This window comes from Podarcis cretensis (genome assembly GCF_951804945.1).
Source record: "Podarcis cretensis genome assembly, chromosome: 4".
NCBI lineage: Eukaryota > Metazoa > Chordata > Lepidosauria > Squamata > Lacertidae > Podarcis > Podarcis cretensis.
Window position 1 is genome coordinate 100,658,432 of NC_137173.1, and position 20,162 is coordinate 100,678,593.

A 20,162-nucleotide genomic window follows, 5' to 3' on the forward strand; every position below is an offset into this window, starting at 1 on the left:
TGGAATTGTGTGTGAACATTAATAATTGCTTTTTAAAACAAAACCACAATCTCATGAGCAAATGAGATGGACTGAAGTTAAGGCTAGAGAAATGAGAAGCCGGGATAAACAAAAAAGCTATTAAACTAACGTAAGTAGAAATGAGACACATAAAAGGAGTTTGAATTAGGGACACGTTTATTGGCATAACATCTGCAGGCAAAATGAAAGCAGAGTGGGAAGCTATTCTCGAATGACTCCCTTGTGTATGCCAAATCCTGTCCACGTCCAGGGGAATGAGAAGGCAAAGCTACTAGGCTGGATCCCCTCGACCAGTGAGTAGGGAGACCTTTCTCCACTGCCTCTCTGGGCCCCACAACTCCTGGCAAATGAGATAGGTTAGCCTCAAGAATGTTCTATATGCAGGATACGTCCTCCAAGCCAACGAAGCTGGCTTCCAGAAAGGCCCCTTAGCTTCAGAGGTCCCATTGGGTGGTCACCTGCTCACTTCTCCCATACTAACTTTTCCTGCAAATTCCTGCTCAAAATGTGGCCAGTTAATATGACACCTGCGCTGAAATCCTTACTGTTTGTGGCCTGCAGTAAAGAGTAGGTGAAATAACCTGTTCAACTCGATCAATCTGTGGACAAACAAACAAAATGCTTCTCATCCTTTAGGTGTCTGGAAATTCTGGATTGAAAACCAGAGTAGGAAGATCAAAAGTGACCAAAGAGAACATGATGTGGGCTTATAAACTCCACGGCCATGCTCCAATAACTAATCCCGCACCTTCCTGCCACAGGAGTAAAACGAAGCTTTTAAATTTTTATTTATTTATTTATTTATTTATTTATTTATTTATTTATTCATTATTATTTCTACCCTGCCCATCTGGCTGGGTTTCCCCAGCCACTCTGGGTGGCTTTCAATAGAACATTAAAAACAGAATAAAACTTCAAACATTAAAAGCTTCCCTGAACAGGGCTGCCTTAAGATGTCTTCTGAATGTCAGGTAGTTGTTTATCGCTTTGACATCTGATGGGAGGGTGTTCCACAGGGCGGGCGCCACTACCGAGAAGGCCCTCTGCCTGGTTCCCTGTAACTTGGCTTCTTGCAGCGAGGGAACCGCCAGAAGGCCCTCGGCACTGGATCTCAATGTCTAGGTTGAACGATGGGGGTGGAGATGCTCCTTCAAGTATACTGGGCCAAGGCCATTTAGGGCTTTAAAGGTCAGCACCAACACTTTGAATTGTGCTTGGAAACGTACTGGGAGCCAATGCAGATCTCTCAGGAACGGTGTTATGTGGTCTTGGCGGCCGCTCCCAGTCACCAGTCTAGCTGCCGCGTTCTGGATTAGTTACAGTTTCTGGGTCACCTTCAAAGGTAGCCCCACATAGAGTGTGTTGCAGTAGTCCAAGTGCAGCCTTGAAACATCTCTGACTACAATTCTATCATCAAGATAAGTTTTAAATGGATTTTCTGGAGACCCATGGTGTACCAAACAATGTTTCCTCCTGCTGAATATGGATATTCCAAGGAACCCAATTTCATCCCCCTGCCTCAGTTCCCATCCAACCCACTGAACAAGCTCAGTCCACATTGGGTTGTTTTGAGTGGAGATCCCTCTCACCAGCTATTAGAGTTTTCCCCTTCAGTCAAGAGATGCTGTGTAATTGTGTAGTTCTACATACTTTGGGGCTTCCTCTCTTGTGGGCCAATGGTCCTATTTTGACTACAAAAAGATCCTCACTCTGACAGCGTGTTCAACATAAGATGCTCATTGGGTGTCTTTTGGGAATTATCAGTATAGTGGAGTTCCAACAATGTCTTCCTCAGAAGCTAGCTTCACCAAACAGTGCACAGCATTTAATGTTCTCACCCTAAAGTGGTACACTTTTGCAGGGAAATGTTCAAGGAAACACAAGCATCAATCCATCCTTCAACCCTGCACATATGCAAAAAAACAAAAAGCAAAAAAAGCAAAACACAAAGCAAAAGAAGAGCAAAAGAGACTTTGCTATGTGCATGAGAAGAAACAGAGTTGTGGAACACACACTATTAATAATTGAAACTTGTAAATAAATAAAGCAACAAAGAGCTTACTGTCATTGAAATGATTAAGTGCTTTTGGTCTTTTCTAGCTCTGCTCAGCAGCTGCCTGGGAAAAGAAGCATTTCTAAACAAAGCGTTTCCTCCTTTTTGCTGTTGTACCCTCTGCTGTTGTGAAAATGCTGTCGTTAAGATTCTCCTCTATCTTTTGAAACTAGAAAAGGGGGCTATTTCTAGTTTTCTTCTTCTAAAGTTTCAAGCATACACACAGCATAGCTTGTTCGCAATATCATAGACATTTCAAAGATATTACTGCCATTAAATTTGATTTTCTATATTTTAAGAAAACTTATGAGGTGTTCCATTGTCATTTTTTTAAAAAAAGTAGTTGTTTTAACATTTCTTTCAAACTCCAGGCTAACACCAGCAAGCTACATCTCCCTATCCATAGTCAAGCCTCGTCATCCTGGGAAATAGTGACAAGTGGGGTGCTCCTGGGCCTGTTGTTGTTCAATATCTTCACTGGATGAAGGAATTGAGTGGACACTCATCAAATTTGCAGATGACATCAAACTGGAAGTCATAGCTAATGCTACAGGAGAGAGAATCAGAATTCAAAGTGACCGTAACAGATTGGAGAACTGGGTCCAAGCTAACAAGATGAATTTCAATAGGGACAAATGTAAAGTTTTGCACTTAGGTAGGAAGAACCAGATGCACAAATATAAGATGGGGGACACCTGGCTTGCTAGCAGTACACGTGAAAAGGATCTAGGGGTCTCGGTGGACCACAAGCTTAACGTGAGTCAACAGTGTGTGCAACAGGTCATTTTGAATTCTGAATATGTCTTCTACAGCATTAGCTACCCTTCCCAGTTTGGTGTCACCTGCAAATTTGATGAGCCTCCCCTCAGTTCCTTCATCCAAGCTGTTTTTGAAGACGTTGAACAACAATAGGCCCGTGACAGAACCCTGCAGCACCCCACTTGTCACTTATTCCCAGGGTGGTGAGGAACCATTAATGTATACTCTCTGGGTTTGGTCTAACAACCAGCTACAAATCCACCTAACAGTTAACCTTGTTCAACCTACATTTTACCAGCTTCCTTGCAAAAATATCATGGGGGACTTTCACAAAAGCCTTGCTTAAATCAAGATACACTATGTCCACAGCATTTCTCTGATCCACCAAGTTTGCAATTCCTTAAAAAAACAAACAAAAAAAAACATATTGGTCTGGCATGTCTTATTTTTGAGAAACGCATGCTGGGTTTTAGTAATTACAGTATCCTTTTCTAAATGCTCACAGACCTATTGTTGAATTATCTGTTCTAGGACCTTTCCTGGTATCAATATCAAGCTCACTGGTCGGTAATTACCTGGGTCTTCCTCCCCCCCCCCCTTTTGAAGATGGGGGCAACATTTGCCCACCTCCAGTCTGCAGGGTCCTCCTCTGTTCTCTAAGAATTCTCAAAGATAATAGACAAAGGCTCTGAGATTGCTTCCACGAGGTCCTTTGGGACACTTGTCTGCAACTCATCAGACCCTGGAGATCTGAATTTATTTGAAGTAGCTAGGTGTTCCCTTACTATCTCTTTTTCCTGTCTTGGGCCACAGCTCCCTCCTTACATCATTTATTCTGTTATCACTAGGTTGGTGAGAGGAAATATGAAAGCCACCTTCAGATATCTCAAGGGCTGTCACGTGGAAGAGGGAGCAAGCTTGTTTTCTCCTGCTCTGGAGGGTAAGACCCAAACTAGTTGCTTCAAGTTATGAGAGAGGAGATTCCAACTAAACATCAGAAAAAAGTTTCTGATGGTAAGAGTTGCGTGTCGAGGTCCCCAGGTCCACCCCAATAACTCACACATCACATAGAATTTTTGTTTAAGATTTTTGGCATAATTTTGGCCACAACTTTATTAAAATACAAATTTGTGAGTGGTTGTGTAGGCATTGGTTGCGACTATCTGCCCCCACCATGGGGGACAGACTGACATTCTGCACGATGCGAAAGTCAGAAAAGGGGAATACACTTGGGGGTAGCGACGGAACAGGAACCTGCCCTCAGCCCTCCCCAAATGCAACCAGGAGCTCATTGCTATGGCCCGAGCCCCCTTGACAGAGTGGACAAGCAATAGTTAGCTCCCAATTCCTTTAACGGAATCCCTTGCAGCAGCAGCATTAGAGGGGCAGGCACAGCCAATCCATGCCCCTCAACCAACCAAACCATAAACCAATGCCTAACCGCAACCTTACAAGTTGTGACGATTTGCTATGCAGTAGGCAAAAACCGAATGGCCCCAGCCAATCAGCCAGATGGACAAAATTCCTACCGGGCCCCTGCCCCAAGAGCAGACGACCCTATGACAGGCATAGCAAGGTCAAAGCGAACAACCCTATTCTAGGGAGGGAGGGACGGGCAATCTGATGCACGGGCGAAAAGAGGAAGCCCTAGCCTCGTGCAAGGAGTTTTAGCATTTCTGGCTGTCAATCAACAAATGGCAACATTAACTTCTTCCCAACAACAAGGGAAGCCCCAATCGCATCAGTGGCCAACGATCAATTAGCCTGCCCCCAACTTTGTAGTGTCCTGGCGGCCCCCACCGCAACACGTGCTCTCCGTGAAGGAGAACACGCTTTGTTTGACAGTGGATCTGACTCCCTCAGGAGGTTGTGGACTCTTCTTCCTTGGAGGTTTTTAAGCAGAGGTTGGGTGGCCGCCTGTCATGGATGCTTTAGCTGAGATTCCTGCATTACAGGGGGTTGGCCTAGATGACCCTCAGGGAACCTTCCAACTCTATTCTATGATTCTGTTTCTAAGACAGAGCTTGCTTTATTTGTATGGGTTTAAGCATTCCTGACTCTGAGCTGGACAGTGACGCTTCTTTTCCTCCCCACCTCCTATAAATCATTAGCCACTTTTTCCTGTGTTCATCAGACATTCTTTACCTTACATTACCTTATGTCTTCAGGCTGTTGTGGAAAGCAGGTTTTTTATATTCAACTGCAATGGCCAGTAAACCAAATTCTGGCTTACTAGAAATGAATGTTTCTTGGAAGAAAAGTGTGATTTACAACTGTTCTAATTGGGCTTTACTGTCGGTTAAGAGTTAACTTTCATTTTATCTGATTATTTAACAAACAAACAAAGAGTTTTATGCAAAATATAATACAGCCATCACTTCCTGCTTCACTGATCTTTTGTAGTATTCTGTATGCCATCCTTCATTTGCATGCTGTCTTTTCAGATTGGCAGCTCTTTGGGGCAGGGGCTTAGGGTCACATTAGTATCTAACCCACTGTTTGCCTGCCTGTCTGTAGCGAGAGCAGCACAGCAACGCTATAATGCAAATCCAGTCATGTGGATCTGAGGCCAGAACTAAGTCTACCTCCGCATTTTTGACTAGCGTTTGTGAGATAAAATCATCCAATAATTCATAAGTTTTAATGCTGAGATTCTGACAGATTTAATATCATCACTTGCTTTTATAGCACTTGTCCTAGGTACTCAAATTGCTTTGCATTATGTGCATTTTCTCAGTGACCCTTACTACAATATGCTAAATCAAGCCAATATTATTAACCCACGAGGGACACTGAGTTTCAGAGAAAACATCCTGACTAAGGCCAGGCAATAAGTTAATTCCTCATGTCTGAACTAAGGTCTTCCCTGCCTCAACCACAGCAAGCGTACCAGATCTGTGGCACTGCCTTAAAACACACACACACCACTTTCCCCTCCTCTTTCTACAATATTTTTTTTACAATTGTATAAGTATTTCAGTTGCCCTTAAATCAATATTGCCCTTAAAAAACAAATCCAACCGAAAAGAAGTCCAAGACTGCAACCTGATTCAGACTAGATATAATTCCTTCCACATCAGAAACCTGCTTCCGAAAGATCACTTGTAATTGGTTACTATGGAAGTCTAGAGGATGTCTCTGTTGTTTAGGGGAACTGGCTTCCAGTCAGTTTCTGGACCCCATTCAAAATTCCAGCATTTATAGGGGTGCCCCATCCCTTTTTGCCACCTGAGGCCAAATAGGAATGTGCCAGCCAATGCCCCTTATGCCCTGCCACTGCCCCCCCAACACTTCTGCCAGAAGAAATGAGCTAATACAGGCATAGGCAAACTCGGCCCTCCAGATGTTTTGGGACTACAATTCCCATCATCCCTGACCACTGGTCCTGTTAGCTAGGGGTGATGGGAGTTGTAGTCCCAAAACATCTGGAGGGCCAAGTTGTCCTATGCCTGAGCTAATAGGAAGGCATACTTGGCAAACCCTCACTGTGATCAGCTTGGCCCCAGGTCATGACTTGCCTGCGGGTATCTCAAGCCTTTCCTTGGGCCTTGTGACATGTGTTCTTCCTCTGCCTTGGTCCTCCACATCCCTTCCATTTGGGTTTCTTGTATTTTTTAGTTTCCAAACCTGAGAACAGGACTTGTATCACCTTTTTAAAAAAAATCAGTGTCAACTGCTTTAGGAGACATCTGTCTGAAAAGCAGGGAATTTTTTTAAAAGAATTAAAATTTAAATTAAACTTATTGCTGCTGCTGCTACTACTGTACATTTACAAGAATATATACGGGTGGCACTGTGGTCTAAACCACAGAGCCTAGGGCTTGCTGATTAGAAGGTCGGCAGTTCGAATCCCTGCGACGGGGTGAGCTCCCGTTGCTCGGTCCCAGCTCCCGCCAACCTAGCAGTTCAAAAGCACGTCAAAGTGCAAGTAGATAAATAGGTACCGCTACAGCGGAAAGATAAACGGCATTTCTGTGTGCTGCTCTGGTTTACCAGAAGTGGCTTAGTCATGCTGGCCACATGACCCAGAAAACTGCGGACAAACGCCAGCTCCCTTGGCCTATAGAGCAAGATGAGTGTGCAACCCCAGAGTCATCTGTGACTTGACCTAACGGTCGGGGGTACCTTTACATTTACCTTTATACCACTCTTGAAGTGCATGGAATTAAATTTGTTCTAACCACTATGGCACACTGACTATCCTAGAATCTTGGCAGAGTGCATTCCATTTCTCCAAGGGCTGTTCCTCAGCAACGGAGCCTGTGACCGTTTGAACTGAGATTCTTGCATCCTCAGTGTGTTGACGTTTGCAGAGGTTTGCTTTAGTGACCCTTGCTTCACTTGAATTAGAATATGGCATCTGAAAGACTCCTGGAGGTAAGTGAACATTGGCATTTCCAATGGACTTGAACACTAGAACAAAAATAATGGCATCACCAAGTTTGGCAAAGAGCTGTCAGAGGTCAGAGAAAGTGCTGAGCTTTGGGCAAGTTTATGGAAGGGGAGAACAAATGCTGTAAAGGAAAGCTTAGTCTTCATATTGTAGTCAGTTGAATATTATTTTCAACAGAGCATTCTTTATTCTCTCTCTCTCTCCATATATATATGTGAATCCAGGAGAAGGTTAACTTAAATTTCTAAATAAATGGCCTCGGTCCAGTACAGTGGTACCTCGGGTTACATACGCTTCAGGTTTACATACGCTTCAGGTTACAGACTCCGCTAACCCAGAAATAGTACCACGGGTTAAGAACTTTGCTTCAGGATGAGAACAGAAATCGTGCAATGGCAGCAGGAGGCCCCATTAGCTAAAGTGGTACCTCAGGTTAAGAACAGTTTCAGGTTAAGAACAGACCTCCAGAATGAATTAAGTTCTTAACCCGAGGTACCACTGTATACCTAAAGGAGCGTCTCCACCCCCATCGTTCAGCCCGGACACTGAGGTCCAGCGCTGAGGGCCTTCTGGCGGTTGCCTCACTGTGAGAAGCCAAGTTACAGGGAACCAGGTGGAGGGCCTTCTCGGTAGTGGCACCCGCCCTGTGGAACGCCCTCCCACCAGATGTCAAAGAGAAAAACAATTGCCAGACTTTTAGAAGACATCTGAAGGCACCCCTGTTTAGGGAAGCTTTTAATGTTTAATAGATAATTGTATTTTAGTGTTCTGTTGGAAACTGTGGAGTCAGTCTGATGGAAGGGCTTCTCCCAGGTGCAGACCAGGGGGAGACCGGAGGCCTGGCGGAGCTCTGCCATCCGCTAAGACAGGCCAGCTCCATCAGGCCTCATCTCCCTCAACTGTCATCTGGAGGCAGTCATTTCATCAGGCTACCACCATGGGGGAGATAGGAACAGCACTTCTAGACATTGGAGCCTGTTTTTTTTCAGTTTCTTTTTCCTTTGCCCTCCTTGCCCCTTTTCCTTGTGTGATGTATTTCTGTGTGCTGGTTTGTTTATTAGAATGTAAGTCTGCAAGTAGGGAGTGTCTTGTTTTTGATTTCACGTAAGCCTCTTTGGGAGCCCTTTTGGGGTACAAGAATGAATGAATCAGCTCTCTGTGGAGACCATCAGTTTGTTTCCATTTTAATGCAGACCTACCTCATCTGTGCTTCCCAGATCAACACACAAACAGAAATTTGCTTTGAGATGCTCACATGTCCCCATTTTGCAAATAGGTTCTCCACTCCACCCTGCGCCATGTACATGTTAGCATATTTAGAAATACATCATAAGATACCTGCTTTCAAAAACGTGAAGCGTAGGCTTAATAGCACACAAAATGGATGTCTTAGGAGAAATGCACTCTGTGGGTGTGAGAAGGCAGCCATTTCCCTTCTGACCTGTATTTGTCACAAGCAGCCCTGTTTTGGTTCTATGGAAGTTCAGCTTCTGCCAAAATTCAGTCGGGAATTTTTGTTTTCCCCTCTTGTAGTTTTGCTTGCTTGTCTTAGGACAGAATGATTCCTTTATGGCTACCAAGGTTCAGCCATTTTTCTTTATTTATATTCCTTTGTGTTTCTGTTTTTGGTTGTTTTCTCTGTTCTATTCAGTGAGGAGAAGACAATAAATACTGTTAATAGACAAATTAATAGTATGCTATAAAACCCTTAAAACAATGAACACTCCCACTTTACATTGTGGGTGCCCTTTGCGGGATCGCGCGTGGTGCTACAGTTCCCACGGAGCTTACTGGCAAACAGGGTCTGACAGTGTTAATTTCTGGAAATTCATGCCTAGCCTCAGTAATCAAGTTTCTTGCTGGGAGGTGGGGCCAGCCCCATTTATAAATAGGGGGTGGAGCCAACAACAGCCAGGCAGTCAACTCTGGAGATTCACCCTCCCTCCCCTCCCTTTGTTTAATGTTTCTTGTTTGGAGGTTAACTTTTTCTTCCTCTTTAGCGGGCGCTGCTACGGTCTTTGACTGGTTGCTGTCAAAGTACCGGGAAGAGATTTTCCTGCATTGGCAGGTTTTGTCTTCCCCGTAGCAATTCGTCACAACTTTGACGTTTATGGCCTTGGGTGGAATCCTTTAGTCTTTTCTTCCCCTATATGGGGGCGTGGGCATGAAGTAGTGACTCACCCCCCTGTAGTAGCGATTCCAGGGTCCCCTCTTAAAGGGGTTATATATATGGGTGTCACTGGCCATACACTGAAGGGTTGTCAGTGAACTACCCTGCGTGCAGGGATATGGGCTGGGCTGCCTACTACACTTACGTCTCACAGAGCACCCCCATATCCCATTTACCCTGATGAGCCCCAGTTCCCCCCGGCTGTGGGACTGGGAGGGATACACACCCAAGGCCTAAGCCAAGGTCTTCCTACATTCGGAAGTTTAATAAAATTTTGGTCTAATTTTTTCCCCCATATAATGTCGTCAGAGCTTTATTCCTTCCTTATGATCCCTGGGGGCCTGGGCTGTTGCCGCCTTGTCCATGTGACATTTCAAACCTTTCTTACAGAGAAGAGAAGCTGCTATTTACACAAATACCCCCACAATTCCTCTTCTCCCCTCAGCATCTCAACATGTTCCACAGTGTCACATACCGCTGGCAGTGCACGCAAAGGATCCAGTGAGGACCGACGGAAGCATCAACTGACAGCTGTTGCTGTGAGAAAGAAGGGGAGGAAGCGCTACGAGATCTTTCCGACCTCCTGAAGAAGACCAAGGAATATGTGAGTTACTCAAGGGAATCACTGCAACCACACAGGGATGTCAAAACCCTTCAGCCTGCCCCTTCCAGGTCCACCCTGCAAAGGGCCCAGTGGACAATCAGGCATCTGAGCGCATAAGTGATCTAGAGAACAGAGTTGGGCAATAGTACAGCAGATCCTAGCAGGCTTTGCAGTTGGCATGGATCAGCTGATTGGTGCCGATTGTAAACCTTGTTTTCAGCAGGAACTGGCTGCCCTCAGGAGTTTGCAATTGGGAAGAGGGCTGTTGCACCTGGGTCCGGCTTGCAGGCTACTCATAGGCATCTGGTTGGCCACGGCTTACTGCAATTGTGTCCAAACTTTTTTCAAAGAGGGCCAGATTTGATGAAGTGAAGGGCCGTGAGGGCCGACCAGAGGGCCAACCTTTTTTTTAGGATTGAAGATGTTGAGCTTTTTTATGATTTTACCCCAAAGTTGTTGAGCTGTTTTTAGGGTTGAAGTTGTTGAGCTTTTTTGTAGGATTTTACCCCAGGAAATAAACTGCCACAGGAGCCGAATTAAACTGACCGGATTAGGCCCCCAAAATGCCCTTTGGACATGCCTGAGCCAACAGGGTTCTTTTAGGCTGCAGTTCCTATTGAGAGTCTGTGGCTCAAGCAGGCAAGCCTGAAGGTACAATTAAATGTCATGTAAAGTGAAACTCCAAGGCTGCTGCTTAGAAAACACACCCAGGGAATTCCGAGTCTACCCTGGCAGCCATATTGTCAGTCCAGGTCACAAAGTATTCATGCCAAACCTGTGTGGCCAGAGTTATTCTTGACCCTAGGAAATGGTTCACCCTGTAGCTTTAGTTGCTCACCACATGGAACAGCACACACAAGCCCCATCAAGTGTTTGTAATTTGTATCTGTGGAGAGGACATGGTCACCCACGCGCCAGCACCCTGCAGGATCAGGGTCCCAACCACAGGGAGGATTAGAAGTCAAAAAGGAGGGGGCACGTACTTGTCATTTTATTTTTATTTTCCCATAATGGTGACTGGGGAAGGCACAAAGTGGGTTTGACTTTGAATCCAGAGAGAGACAGCTCTCCCCCCACTTGCCAAGTGCTTAGGACAGGAAAAAGCAGAAAAAATGAGATCCAAACCAAATTTTGTGGTTGACGTACACCCTTTATCTCCTCCATTGGTTTCCCTAAAGACTAAAAGGCTGTGTGTGTGTGTTATGTATTAAGATTAGTTGCCGTTCTCACTCAGGGCCACCAGTATGTGAATGAAGGATTGAAACTGTCGCTCTTGATTGGTTAGCTAGTTGTGAGTTGCTACTGTTTCAAGTTACTTAGTATTAAGAGCTGTGAATCCAACAGAGCTGTGTCCTTCGTCCATCTCTTCCACTATTCAACAGTCTAAACGGCTCAGGTACAAGCCGTCTGAAAGCCGTATTCCCTCCTACCAACCTGCCTGGCTTTTGAGCTCTGTGGGGAGGCCCTTCGCTCAGTTCCGCCTCCCTCACAGACATGCTTGATGGGGCTGTGTGACAGGAACTTCTTAGTGGCTGCTCCCAGACTTTAGAACTCCCTTGCTAGAAAAGCCAGACTGGCTCCCTCCTTGCTGTTCTTCTGTCAGTAGGAGAAGACTTTCTTTTTCCAACTGGCTTTGGTGAATTGACTGCTTTGAAATAAAGGGCTGGTCTCTTGCTGTTTGATTGTAATTATATGTAAGTTTTTAAGCGAGTTTATATAAGTATAGTTTTAGTTCTCTCCATGTTTAATTGTTTCTTAATGGTTGTTTTTTCTATGTTTTTAGTGCTTCTTGTTTTTTATCTGTAAGTTGCCTAGAGTCCAGTCAGAGGGGAAAGCGGGTTATGCATAAATATCATCATCATCATTATCATCTAACATTGCTTGGTGGCCGAAGCACTGCCATCGATAATAGGCAATGAATTACTGAAATAACTCATGATAGTGAAGTTTATATTATAAGAACACATGTATTGTAAAACAGCTAATAAAAAGAAGTAAAAAACAAACATCGGGAAAGGAGGGGTGGGAAGTCGAAAAGAAATTTATGTTGTTGTTTTTTTGTATATGACATTAAATGTTTTGGAACACTTTTAATAAAAATAATAAAATAAATTAATAATAAAATATAATAAATAATAAAAAATAAAAAATATAATAAAAATGAAAAAAGATAATGGGTTGCTTCTCTTAGCAGCAACTTCTCTAGGTCTCTTCTCAGCCACTTGTAGTGCTTCCCACATCCACTCTCCTCTGGCCGAAATTGGCGAGAGATGGGAACATCCTGCAAGGTGGTGGAAGTGGTGGGCTGGGGTCTTGCACTTCTGCCACCTGAGGCTGGTGTTTCATCACACCTCATTGGTGGGCCAGCTCTGGACATTTGCCTTCAAGGCAGTGTTGGGGGACTTTAGGCCTGCCAGGCAGCTTCAGCTGACCAAGGCACACTCACCTGTCCTAGACCTGGCATAAGGTAAAGGTAAAGGTACCCCTGCCCGTTCGGGCCAGTCTCATCTCACTCTATAGGCCGGGAGCCAGCGCTGTCCGCAGACACTTCCGGGTCACGTGGCCAGCGTGACAAGCTGCATCTGGTGAGCCAGCGCAGCACACGGAACGCCGTTTACCTTCCCGCTGGTAAGCGGTCCCTATTTATCTACTTGCACCCGGAGGTGCTTTCGAACTGCTAGGTTGGCAGGCACTGGGACTGAACGACGGGAGCGCACCCTGCCGCGGGGATTTGAACCGCCAACCATGCGATCGGCAAGTCCTAGGCGCTGAGGTTTTACCCACAGCGCCACCCGCGTTGTGTGTAACCCTGGCCTATATAACATCAAATATAACACCCTGGCATATATAACATCAAATGCCACCAGATAAAGACAAATTTGGGCCCAAAAGGTGGTTGCAAGCAGCTGATCATCAATGCTTGCAAAAAGCTGTGTGCAGCACCTTGGAACCCCAGTGGTCATTCCCTATGTGAGAATCTTTTGGAGGCCAAGTTCTTCTTACCTTCCCAGACATTTTATCAACCATGATTTTACCTCTTTTGAAGTTGAGCTATTTCCCTGTGCCTTTTGGCTGTGTTTTCAGGCAGCCTCTTAATGGGGTTATGGTGGTTTCAGTACCAGTCTATTTCTGTAATTACTGTTTTAATTTTGAAATTAAAGTTTATTTTTATTTTTTTAATGATATTTATTAAATTTTTAACAGAAAAGAGTTACAAAATAATAACACACACAAAAAAGAAAAATACAAAAACCAAAAGTTTAACATAAAAATAAAAAATAAAAACTAAAGATCCCTCTTTTATAATGTCTTGCATTCATTTACTTATTTTCATGACTTCCTCACACCTCCCTTTTTTGTATTCCATTTAAAAATTTATTCAGCAAATTCAGAACCTTAATTTTGGAATTAAAGTTTAAATTGTGAACCTCCCCGGAGGAGATTGTTGGTTGGACATTATAGAAATGCCATAAATGAATACATAAAACAGTTACCCAAATATACCCAAGTTGTAAGTTTCCTATATACAGTATATGCACAGGTCCGAAACTATCAGTTTGCATTTCTTAGTGCAGAAAGTATTGATCTAATGCGTAGATATCTTTCCTGTTCTAATTCATTCAAGAGGGTTTCAGGAAGCTACTAGAAGCTTCTCTGTGAGGCAGAAGGATTAATGATTGTTTGGGTTATACCTTCTGGGAAGCTGGTGTAAACTACCGTATTTTTCATCCCATAGGACGCTCCGTCCTGTAGGACGCACCTAGTTTTTTTGGGGGGGATAAAGGAAAAATTTTCCCCTTTATTTCCCCCCCAAAAAAACCAGGTTGGGGAAACCGAACCAGGTCGAGGAACAGCGGGATGGCGGCGCTGCGCCTCCCTGCTATCCCCCGAGCTTGTGGGGCTGGCCAATGTCTGCCCGGCGCGCGGGGCGCTCTGCTTCAGCACGCCCTGCCCGCCGGGCGGCAGGCTGCTATCCACAGCATGGGGAGCCCTGCGGGGAACTCCTGCAGGGCTCCCCACGCTGCGGATGTCTGCCCGGTGCGAGGGGCGCTCTGCTTCAGGGTGCCCCTCGCGCCGGGTGGCAGGCTGCTATCCACAGCCTAGACAGCCCTGCGGGAACTCCCGCAGGGCTGCCTAGGCTGCGGATGTGTTCCCGAAGCCTGGAGAGCGAGAGGGGTCGGTGCGCACCGGCCCTTCTCGCTCTCCAAGCTTCAGCGAAAGCCTGCATTCGCCCCATAGAACACACCCAGATTTCCCTTTCAGTTTTGGAGGGGAAAAAGTGCGTCCTATAGGGCGAAAAATACGGTCGTTCTCTTATCTCTATTCTGCAGAGTCCCACTGACTATAAATATAGGCCAGAAGGAGCCTGGGTTTTACTTTCCCTTTCTCTTTCTCCCTTCTGGTGTGGTGATTCTGTATATAGGATGCTTAGTGCTAAGGTTTAGTCTTATTAGGGACGCGGGTGGCGCTGTGGTCTAAACCACTTAGCCTCTTGAGCTTGCTGATCAGAAGGTCGCGGTTCGAATCCCTGCGACGGGGTGAGCTCCCGTTGCTCAGTCCCAGCTCCTGCCAACCTAGCAGTTCGAAAGCACGCCACAAAGTGCAAGTAGATTAATAGGTACCACTCCAGCGGGAAGGTAAACGGCATTTCCGTGCACTGCTCTGGTTCGCGAGAAGCGGCTTAGTTATGCTGGCCACATGACCCGGGAAAACTGTATGTGGATAAACGCCAGCTCTCTCGGCCTATAGAGCGAGATGAGCACCGCAACCCCAGAGTCGTATGCGACTGGACTTAACTGCCAGGGGTCCTTTACCTTCCCCCCCTTTAAGCCTTATTATGAGTTAAGTTTATAAATGCTGCAACTGGATTTTGTATGGACTGAGCCATGGATTTGATAAACCATTAAACTACATTTGCCTTAAACACAAGTAAAAGCTCTGCTGGATGAAATATTGCCTCTGATCTATTTTGGGGAACTCTGCTGAACTCTACTATGGTGTTTTCAGTTTTTCCTCCACACGTATGACAGAAATAAGTGATAATAGAACTAGCATGGGATCACCACCCAGTTTTTACACATGTGGGCTCTGTTCAGAAGTTACACTAAAGCCACAAACACGGCCGGCAGCCACAACTTACTACTCATTTGGCAAAATGCAGCCCACCCATATAACAGCATCTGGCAGGTTACAGTGCAAGGGTGGGCCCATTCAGTGATGGGCCATCCGCTGAGCTTGCCCACACATCACACAAATGTGTTCTGGTTTTTGTTGTTGTTTGTTATTTCTGTATTATTTCACTATGAATATCTCGTTAAAGCAAGTTCAGTTTCTAGTTTGCAATATGAACTTCCTGGGGTGCCAATTAGAATGTAGTTAAAGGATGCGTGACCCTCTCTCCCTTCGTCATAAATTATCCTCTGGGATCGTTGCCAAAAAGGAGAGGTCATGCAAGCTATGTCACTATTTTAAAGTGTGCTTTGCCGTAATGTGTTCCACTCAAATTTGTACAGAAATGAAGAGGTTTAGCACACACATACACACATGAAAAACCCTCAAAGCCCCTCTCACTTATAATTCTGTTGCTGTATCCCAACTCCTATAGAAAGCGTTCAGAACTAGGGCATGAAGATAAAACTGTTTTCAAGGCAATTCACTTTGTTTTATTATTTGTTAAATAATATGGACAATTCGGCTGCACCACTGGGGAATCAGAGATACTCCTTATTCCAATAAGCTCAGTGTTCTGACAGCTTTAAAAAGTATACTGTTATTTGTTTCTCAAACTCAGCTGAAGACCATTCTAAGCAGGGGGGCTTAAAATTAGTTGATTGTTCCACTTTTCCGTTGCTGATATTCCACTGTTCCCATATGCATTCAAAATGTAAATGAAGGTCTCACAATAGATAGGAAGTTCCTCGAGGCAAAAGTGTCTTCTCCTTTGCAGTGAGCGGCATTACACAATGTTGGCAATCAGAAAATGAACACTAATAATGTTTAAGACTTCCATCATTTTAAAGGACATGCAGTGTCCCCAATGAACCTTACTTGTCATTTCCTTCTTAGCAATTAACTTCAAGGCTTACATAAGCCACATTTTCAGCTCCCTTTTGTTTATTTTATCCTTTTTAGCCATTAATTTAGAAATCCAAACATTTAAAAAAAGCTTTCAGCTAAGTTTTCTGTACATAAGAAGGGCAGCCCATGAAGCAAACTCTTGTATCCCTTAATGCATACTGGATACACTATTCTAATACGCTATGTCCAAGTCTTTTGTATTTTGTTGGCATTTGTGTGTCTCGAGAGATAATGGAGTGTGCATCTGATGTGACTGTTCTGGGGTGCAAGCCAGGGCAGTGTGTATGGGGGTCCTGGGCTGATCAGACAACAAGACCCCCCTCTTGGCCTCACTGATGTACTCCAAAGGAAAGCAGAGCAAGACATTTGGGAGCAGGTTGGCTGAAGGAGTTGCTGGAAGGAGGCCTACAGGGCACCATCCAACTACCTTAGGGACTCTACTCCGTATTTGTGTAGGGTTTTTTCTCCTTAGCCTTTTCTTCTCCCAAAAATATCCTACAAGGCAACAGAGGTTTAGGAACAGAGCTTTCCTTCTCCTAGATGGGCTACCTTCCCAGGTTGATGAGCTCCATCTGCCCCTCACTTGCCAATATAGCACATGCAGAAACTCTCTTCTTGACCATTGGACTCACTATTGGTACACTCAATTTTTTTTTATGATTTTATATTTTTTAATAACAATTTTATTGAAAGTTTTTAAACATATTAAATACTAAAATTCAAACTCATTTATAAGAAAATAACAAGAAACAATATCTAAAACATAATAAAGAAAAAAATCCTTACAAAACACAATTGCATAGAAAAGTGAAAGAGGAAAAATGGAATAGAGAAAGAATAACTAAAAAGGCCTTTTATCACATTTATATTGTTCATATCATATCATCTATCCACACATAGGCAGATTCCCCATCTCTCACCTGGGTGCCTTCCTCTTCTCCCAGTATCCCACCTTGAGAGATCCTTCCTACGCTGCCTTTCTTTCAGGTACCCCTCACCTCCAACTGTGCCCTTTCTGTGTGTGTCTTCCTTGATTCAAAATAAAGGAATCTTAATATAAAAAAAATATAAAAATGGGTAAAAAGGAAAGGAAAGTCCCACCTCCCCATTTGACATTTTATCTTTAACAGCAATTATTCAGAATATTTAACATACACACTCCAGAATAATGAAGGTTTTATTTTTAATTGTATTGTTTTACCAATGTCCTGTTTGCCACCCACAACTCCTTTGGAAGGAATGGTGGGATTGAAACTTAATAAGCGTCAACAGCAACATCTGGGAAGTCACAGGTTCCCTAACCTTGCCCTACCCTTTCCTCCATAATTTGAGCTGTGAGGATGACTTTCATTGCAGCTGGCACCAAGCGTAAATTGCAGTCTGTGCTGTTGATCAGGACTGGGGAGGAGGGCAGGGAGGTGCATATAAGCCAAAGAAGCAGAAGAAAGAGTAGGAGAACTTAACAAAGGCATTTGGGGGGGGGTGCCTTTGTGATTTGTGCTGGTGACATAAGATGTCCAGAATGAGGAGAGCAAAATCTCATGTTCTGGTTCAGAATATCTGTCTGTCTATCTCTATCTATCTATCTATCTATCTATCTATCTATCTATCTATCATACCACCCTTCATCACAAGATCTCAGGGCAGTTCACAGAGAGCCCTGAGTCCTCCACAGGTTTCTTGGACTCTTAAGAAACCCTTCAAGTATTCCTCTCCCTGATTCCTCCACAGCTTCTTGAGTTTCTTTCTGAGATGCCCTTGCATCTGTGGACTCCATTCCACCAACCCTGTGTTCTGGACAGGACATAAGGAAGGACGTGAACTTTTGACCCCACCCCACCCTCTCTATTTATCCCTCTCTACTGCCAGCTCCTTAGTTTCTACAGCAATTTGTAGAACTGAATGAATCCACAGCATAGCCTCACCATAGGTTCACCGTTCAGTCTCTGGAACAGTCTTCAGAGTTAGCAATTGATGTGCCATCTTGCTATATTTTCTTTGTAAGGGGGGAGCCTCTGATCTCTTCTTTGTTGCTTCCCCAAGTACCTTTTGTGAGCATTCTCCACAAATATAAAATGATCTGAATGATTCAAGCTTGAGTGCATTTGATAAGCACGCCTATTTCTGGGCTAGATCTGTTGCACAGACAACAGTCTATCCTCCAGCAGAACAGACCCAGGATCACAGTGGGAAGCAATTTTCTTGGCACATTTGAGCAAAGTCATTTATGTTCCAGAAGGTCTTATTCCCCAAATAATAGCTTGCAGACGTGTATAGAGACATGCAATCTGAGCAAGCACAGTAGCAGGGTTGTGTAACTATGCCAATTTGGCATGTATTGCACAGCAGATATTTAGATCTGCTGCTTCTATTGCTGTCTATGCTTCTTCTTTTTAAACTGGGAGCATGATGTGCAATTAGGCCAGTGCAAGGGATAATCCACAACAGTGATTCAGGTGTGCATTGGAAAAATTGTGTGTCTGATTTTTACAGATAAGGACTCCACACCTGTAATGCCAGTAGAAAGATGTCCTCAAGTGTTTGCCCTCCAAAAAGTTCACAGTTGTGTTCACTGGAAAGCATTTGACAAGAGCAGGCCAGTGAAGTCAAGGGCTGAAGCACTGGGGCTCTGGGCAGGAGTATTAATGCAAAAGGCAGGTTGAGAAAGGCGCATAAAGCCAGGAGACAAGCAGAAAGAAGCCAGGTGTGCGATCTAATTCTCAGATAGAAGGAAACTGCCAATAAAGTTCTAAGGGAAAATAGGGAACTGTGCTGAGGGATTTTTGATCAGTGAAAAATGCCCAAGAGGTGTTCTTGATCAGAGATTGTGATGCCCATTTGAGAGGTGGCAAAGCACTGCTAAAGAGTTGCCCCAGAACCTCTTGTTCAAAGTATCTTCCGACCTTGTTGTCAGTATGAAATCCATTGGTGCCAACAGCCTAGTATGAGACACAAATCTGTGTTAAAGTTGTAGCTTGGTACTCAAATGTACAGTAATCCATTCCGGAAGTCCGTTCGACTTCCAAAACATTTGAAAACCAAGGCACAGCTTCCGATTGGCGCAGGCGCCGCAGAAACAATAGTCGACAACCACATTGGATGTTTAGCTTCCGAAAAACGTTCAAAAACCGGAACACTTACTTCTGGGTTTTCAGCGTTCGGGAGCCAAAATGTTCAAGTACTAAGGCATTAAAGAACCAAGGTTCCACTGTATTGGGATCTGTAAATATTACAAGCATTTCCAAAGCATTGACACACTTTTGGGACCAACAGGATGGAATGTTAACAGTCTACCACAGAGGGAAGCTTACTGGAATTATTTGTGTTGCAGATGTGCAGAAGATCAGAGCAAAAATTGTCTAATTTGCAGCCATGGGATCCCAATGCACCCTAGGGTGGCTCTTTATAAGCCATACGCGGTTCACCTGTCTAATGTGCTTGGGAGCTTGGTGCAATGTATGGAGGTGGAGCCAAGCTGACACTCCTGCTGACGTGCCTACACTGTGCCAAGCTCACTGCACCTTGCAGCTCCTCTCTTCCTCTCAGTACAGTGGTACCTCTGGATGCGAATGGGATCCGTTCTGGAGCCCCGTTCACATCCTGAAGCAAACGCAACCTGCGTCTGCGTGGGTTGCGATTTGCCGCTTCCGCGCATGCGCGTGACGTCATTTTGAGTGTCTGCGCATGCCCGAGTGGTGAAACCCAGAAGTAATGCATTCCGTTACTTCCAGGTCACCGCAGAGTGCAACCCGAAAATGCCCAACCCAAAGCATATTTAACCCGAGGGACGCAGGTGGCGCTGTGGGTTAAAGCCTCAGCGCCTAGGGCTTGCCGATCGAAAGGTCGGCGGTTTGAATCCCTGCAGCGGGGTGCGCTCCCGCTGCTCGGTCCCAGCGCCTGCCAACCTAGCAGTTCGAAAGCACCTCCGGGTGCAAGTAGATAAATAGGGACCGCTTACCAGCGAGAAGGTAAACGGCGTTTCCGTGTGCGGCTCTGGCTCGCCAGAGCAGCGATGTCACGCTGGCCATGTGACCCGGAAGTGTCTCCGGACAGCGCTGGCCCCTGGCCTCTTAAGTGAGATGGG

The 20,162-nt window shown here is 44.8% G+C and overlaps 1 long non-coding RNA gene across 1 annotated transcript in view; it reads left to right on the plus strand.

Moving 5' to 3' along the window:
* The window catches only part of LOC307214353, a 140,434-nt gene that overhangs the window by 31,278 nt on the left and 88,994 nt on the right, over positions 1 to 20,162 (plus strand). Inside the window, exon 3 of the long non-coding RNA XR_013837963.1 lies at positions 9,842 to 10,000. This is a non-coding gene — a long non-coding RNA (uncharacterized lncRNA). The remainder of the gene's footprint in view (positions 1 to 9,841; positions 10,001 to 20,162) is intronic.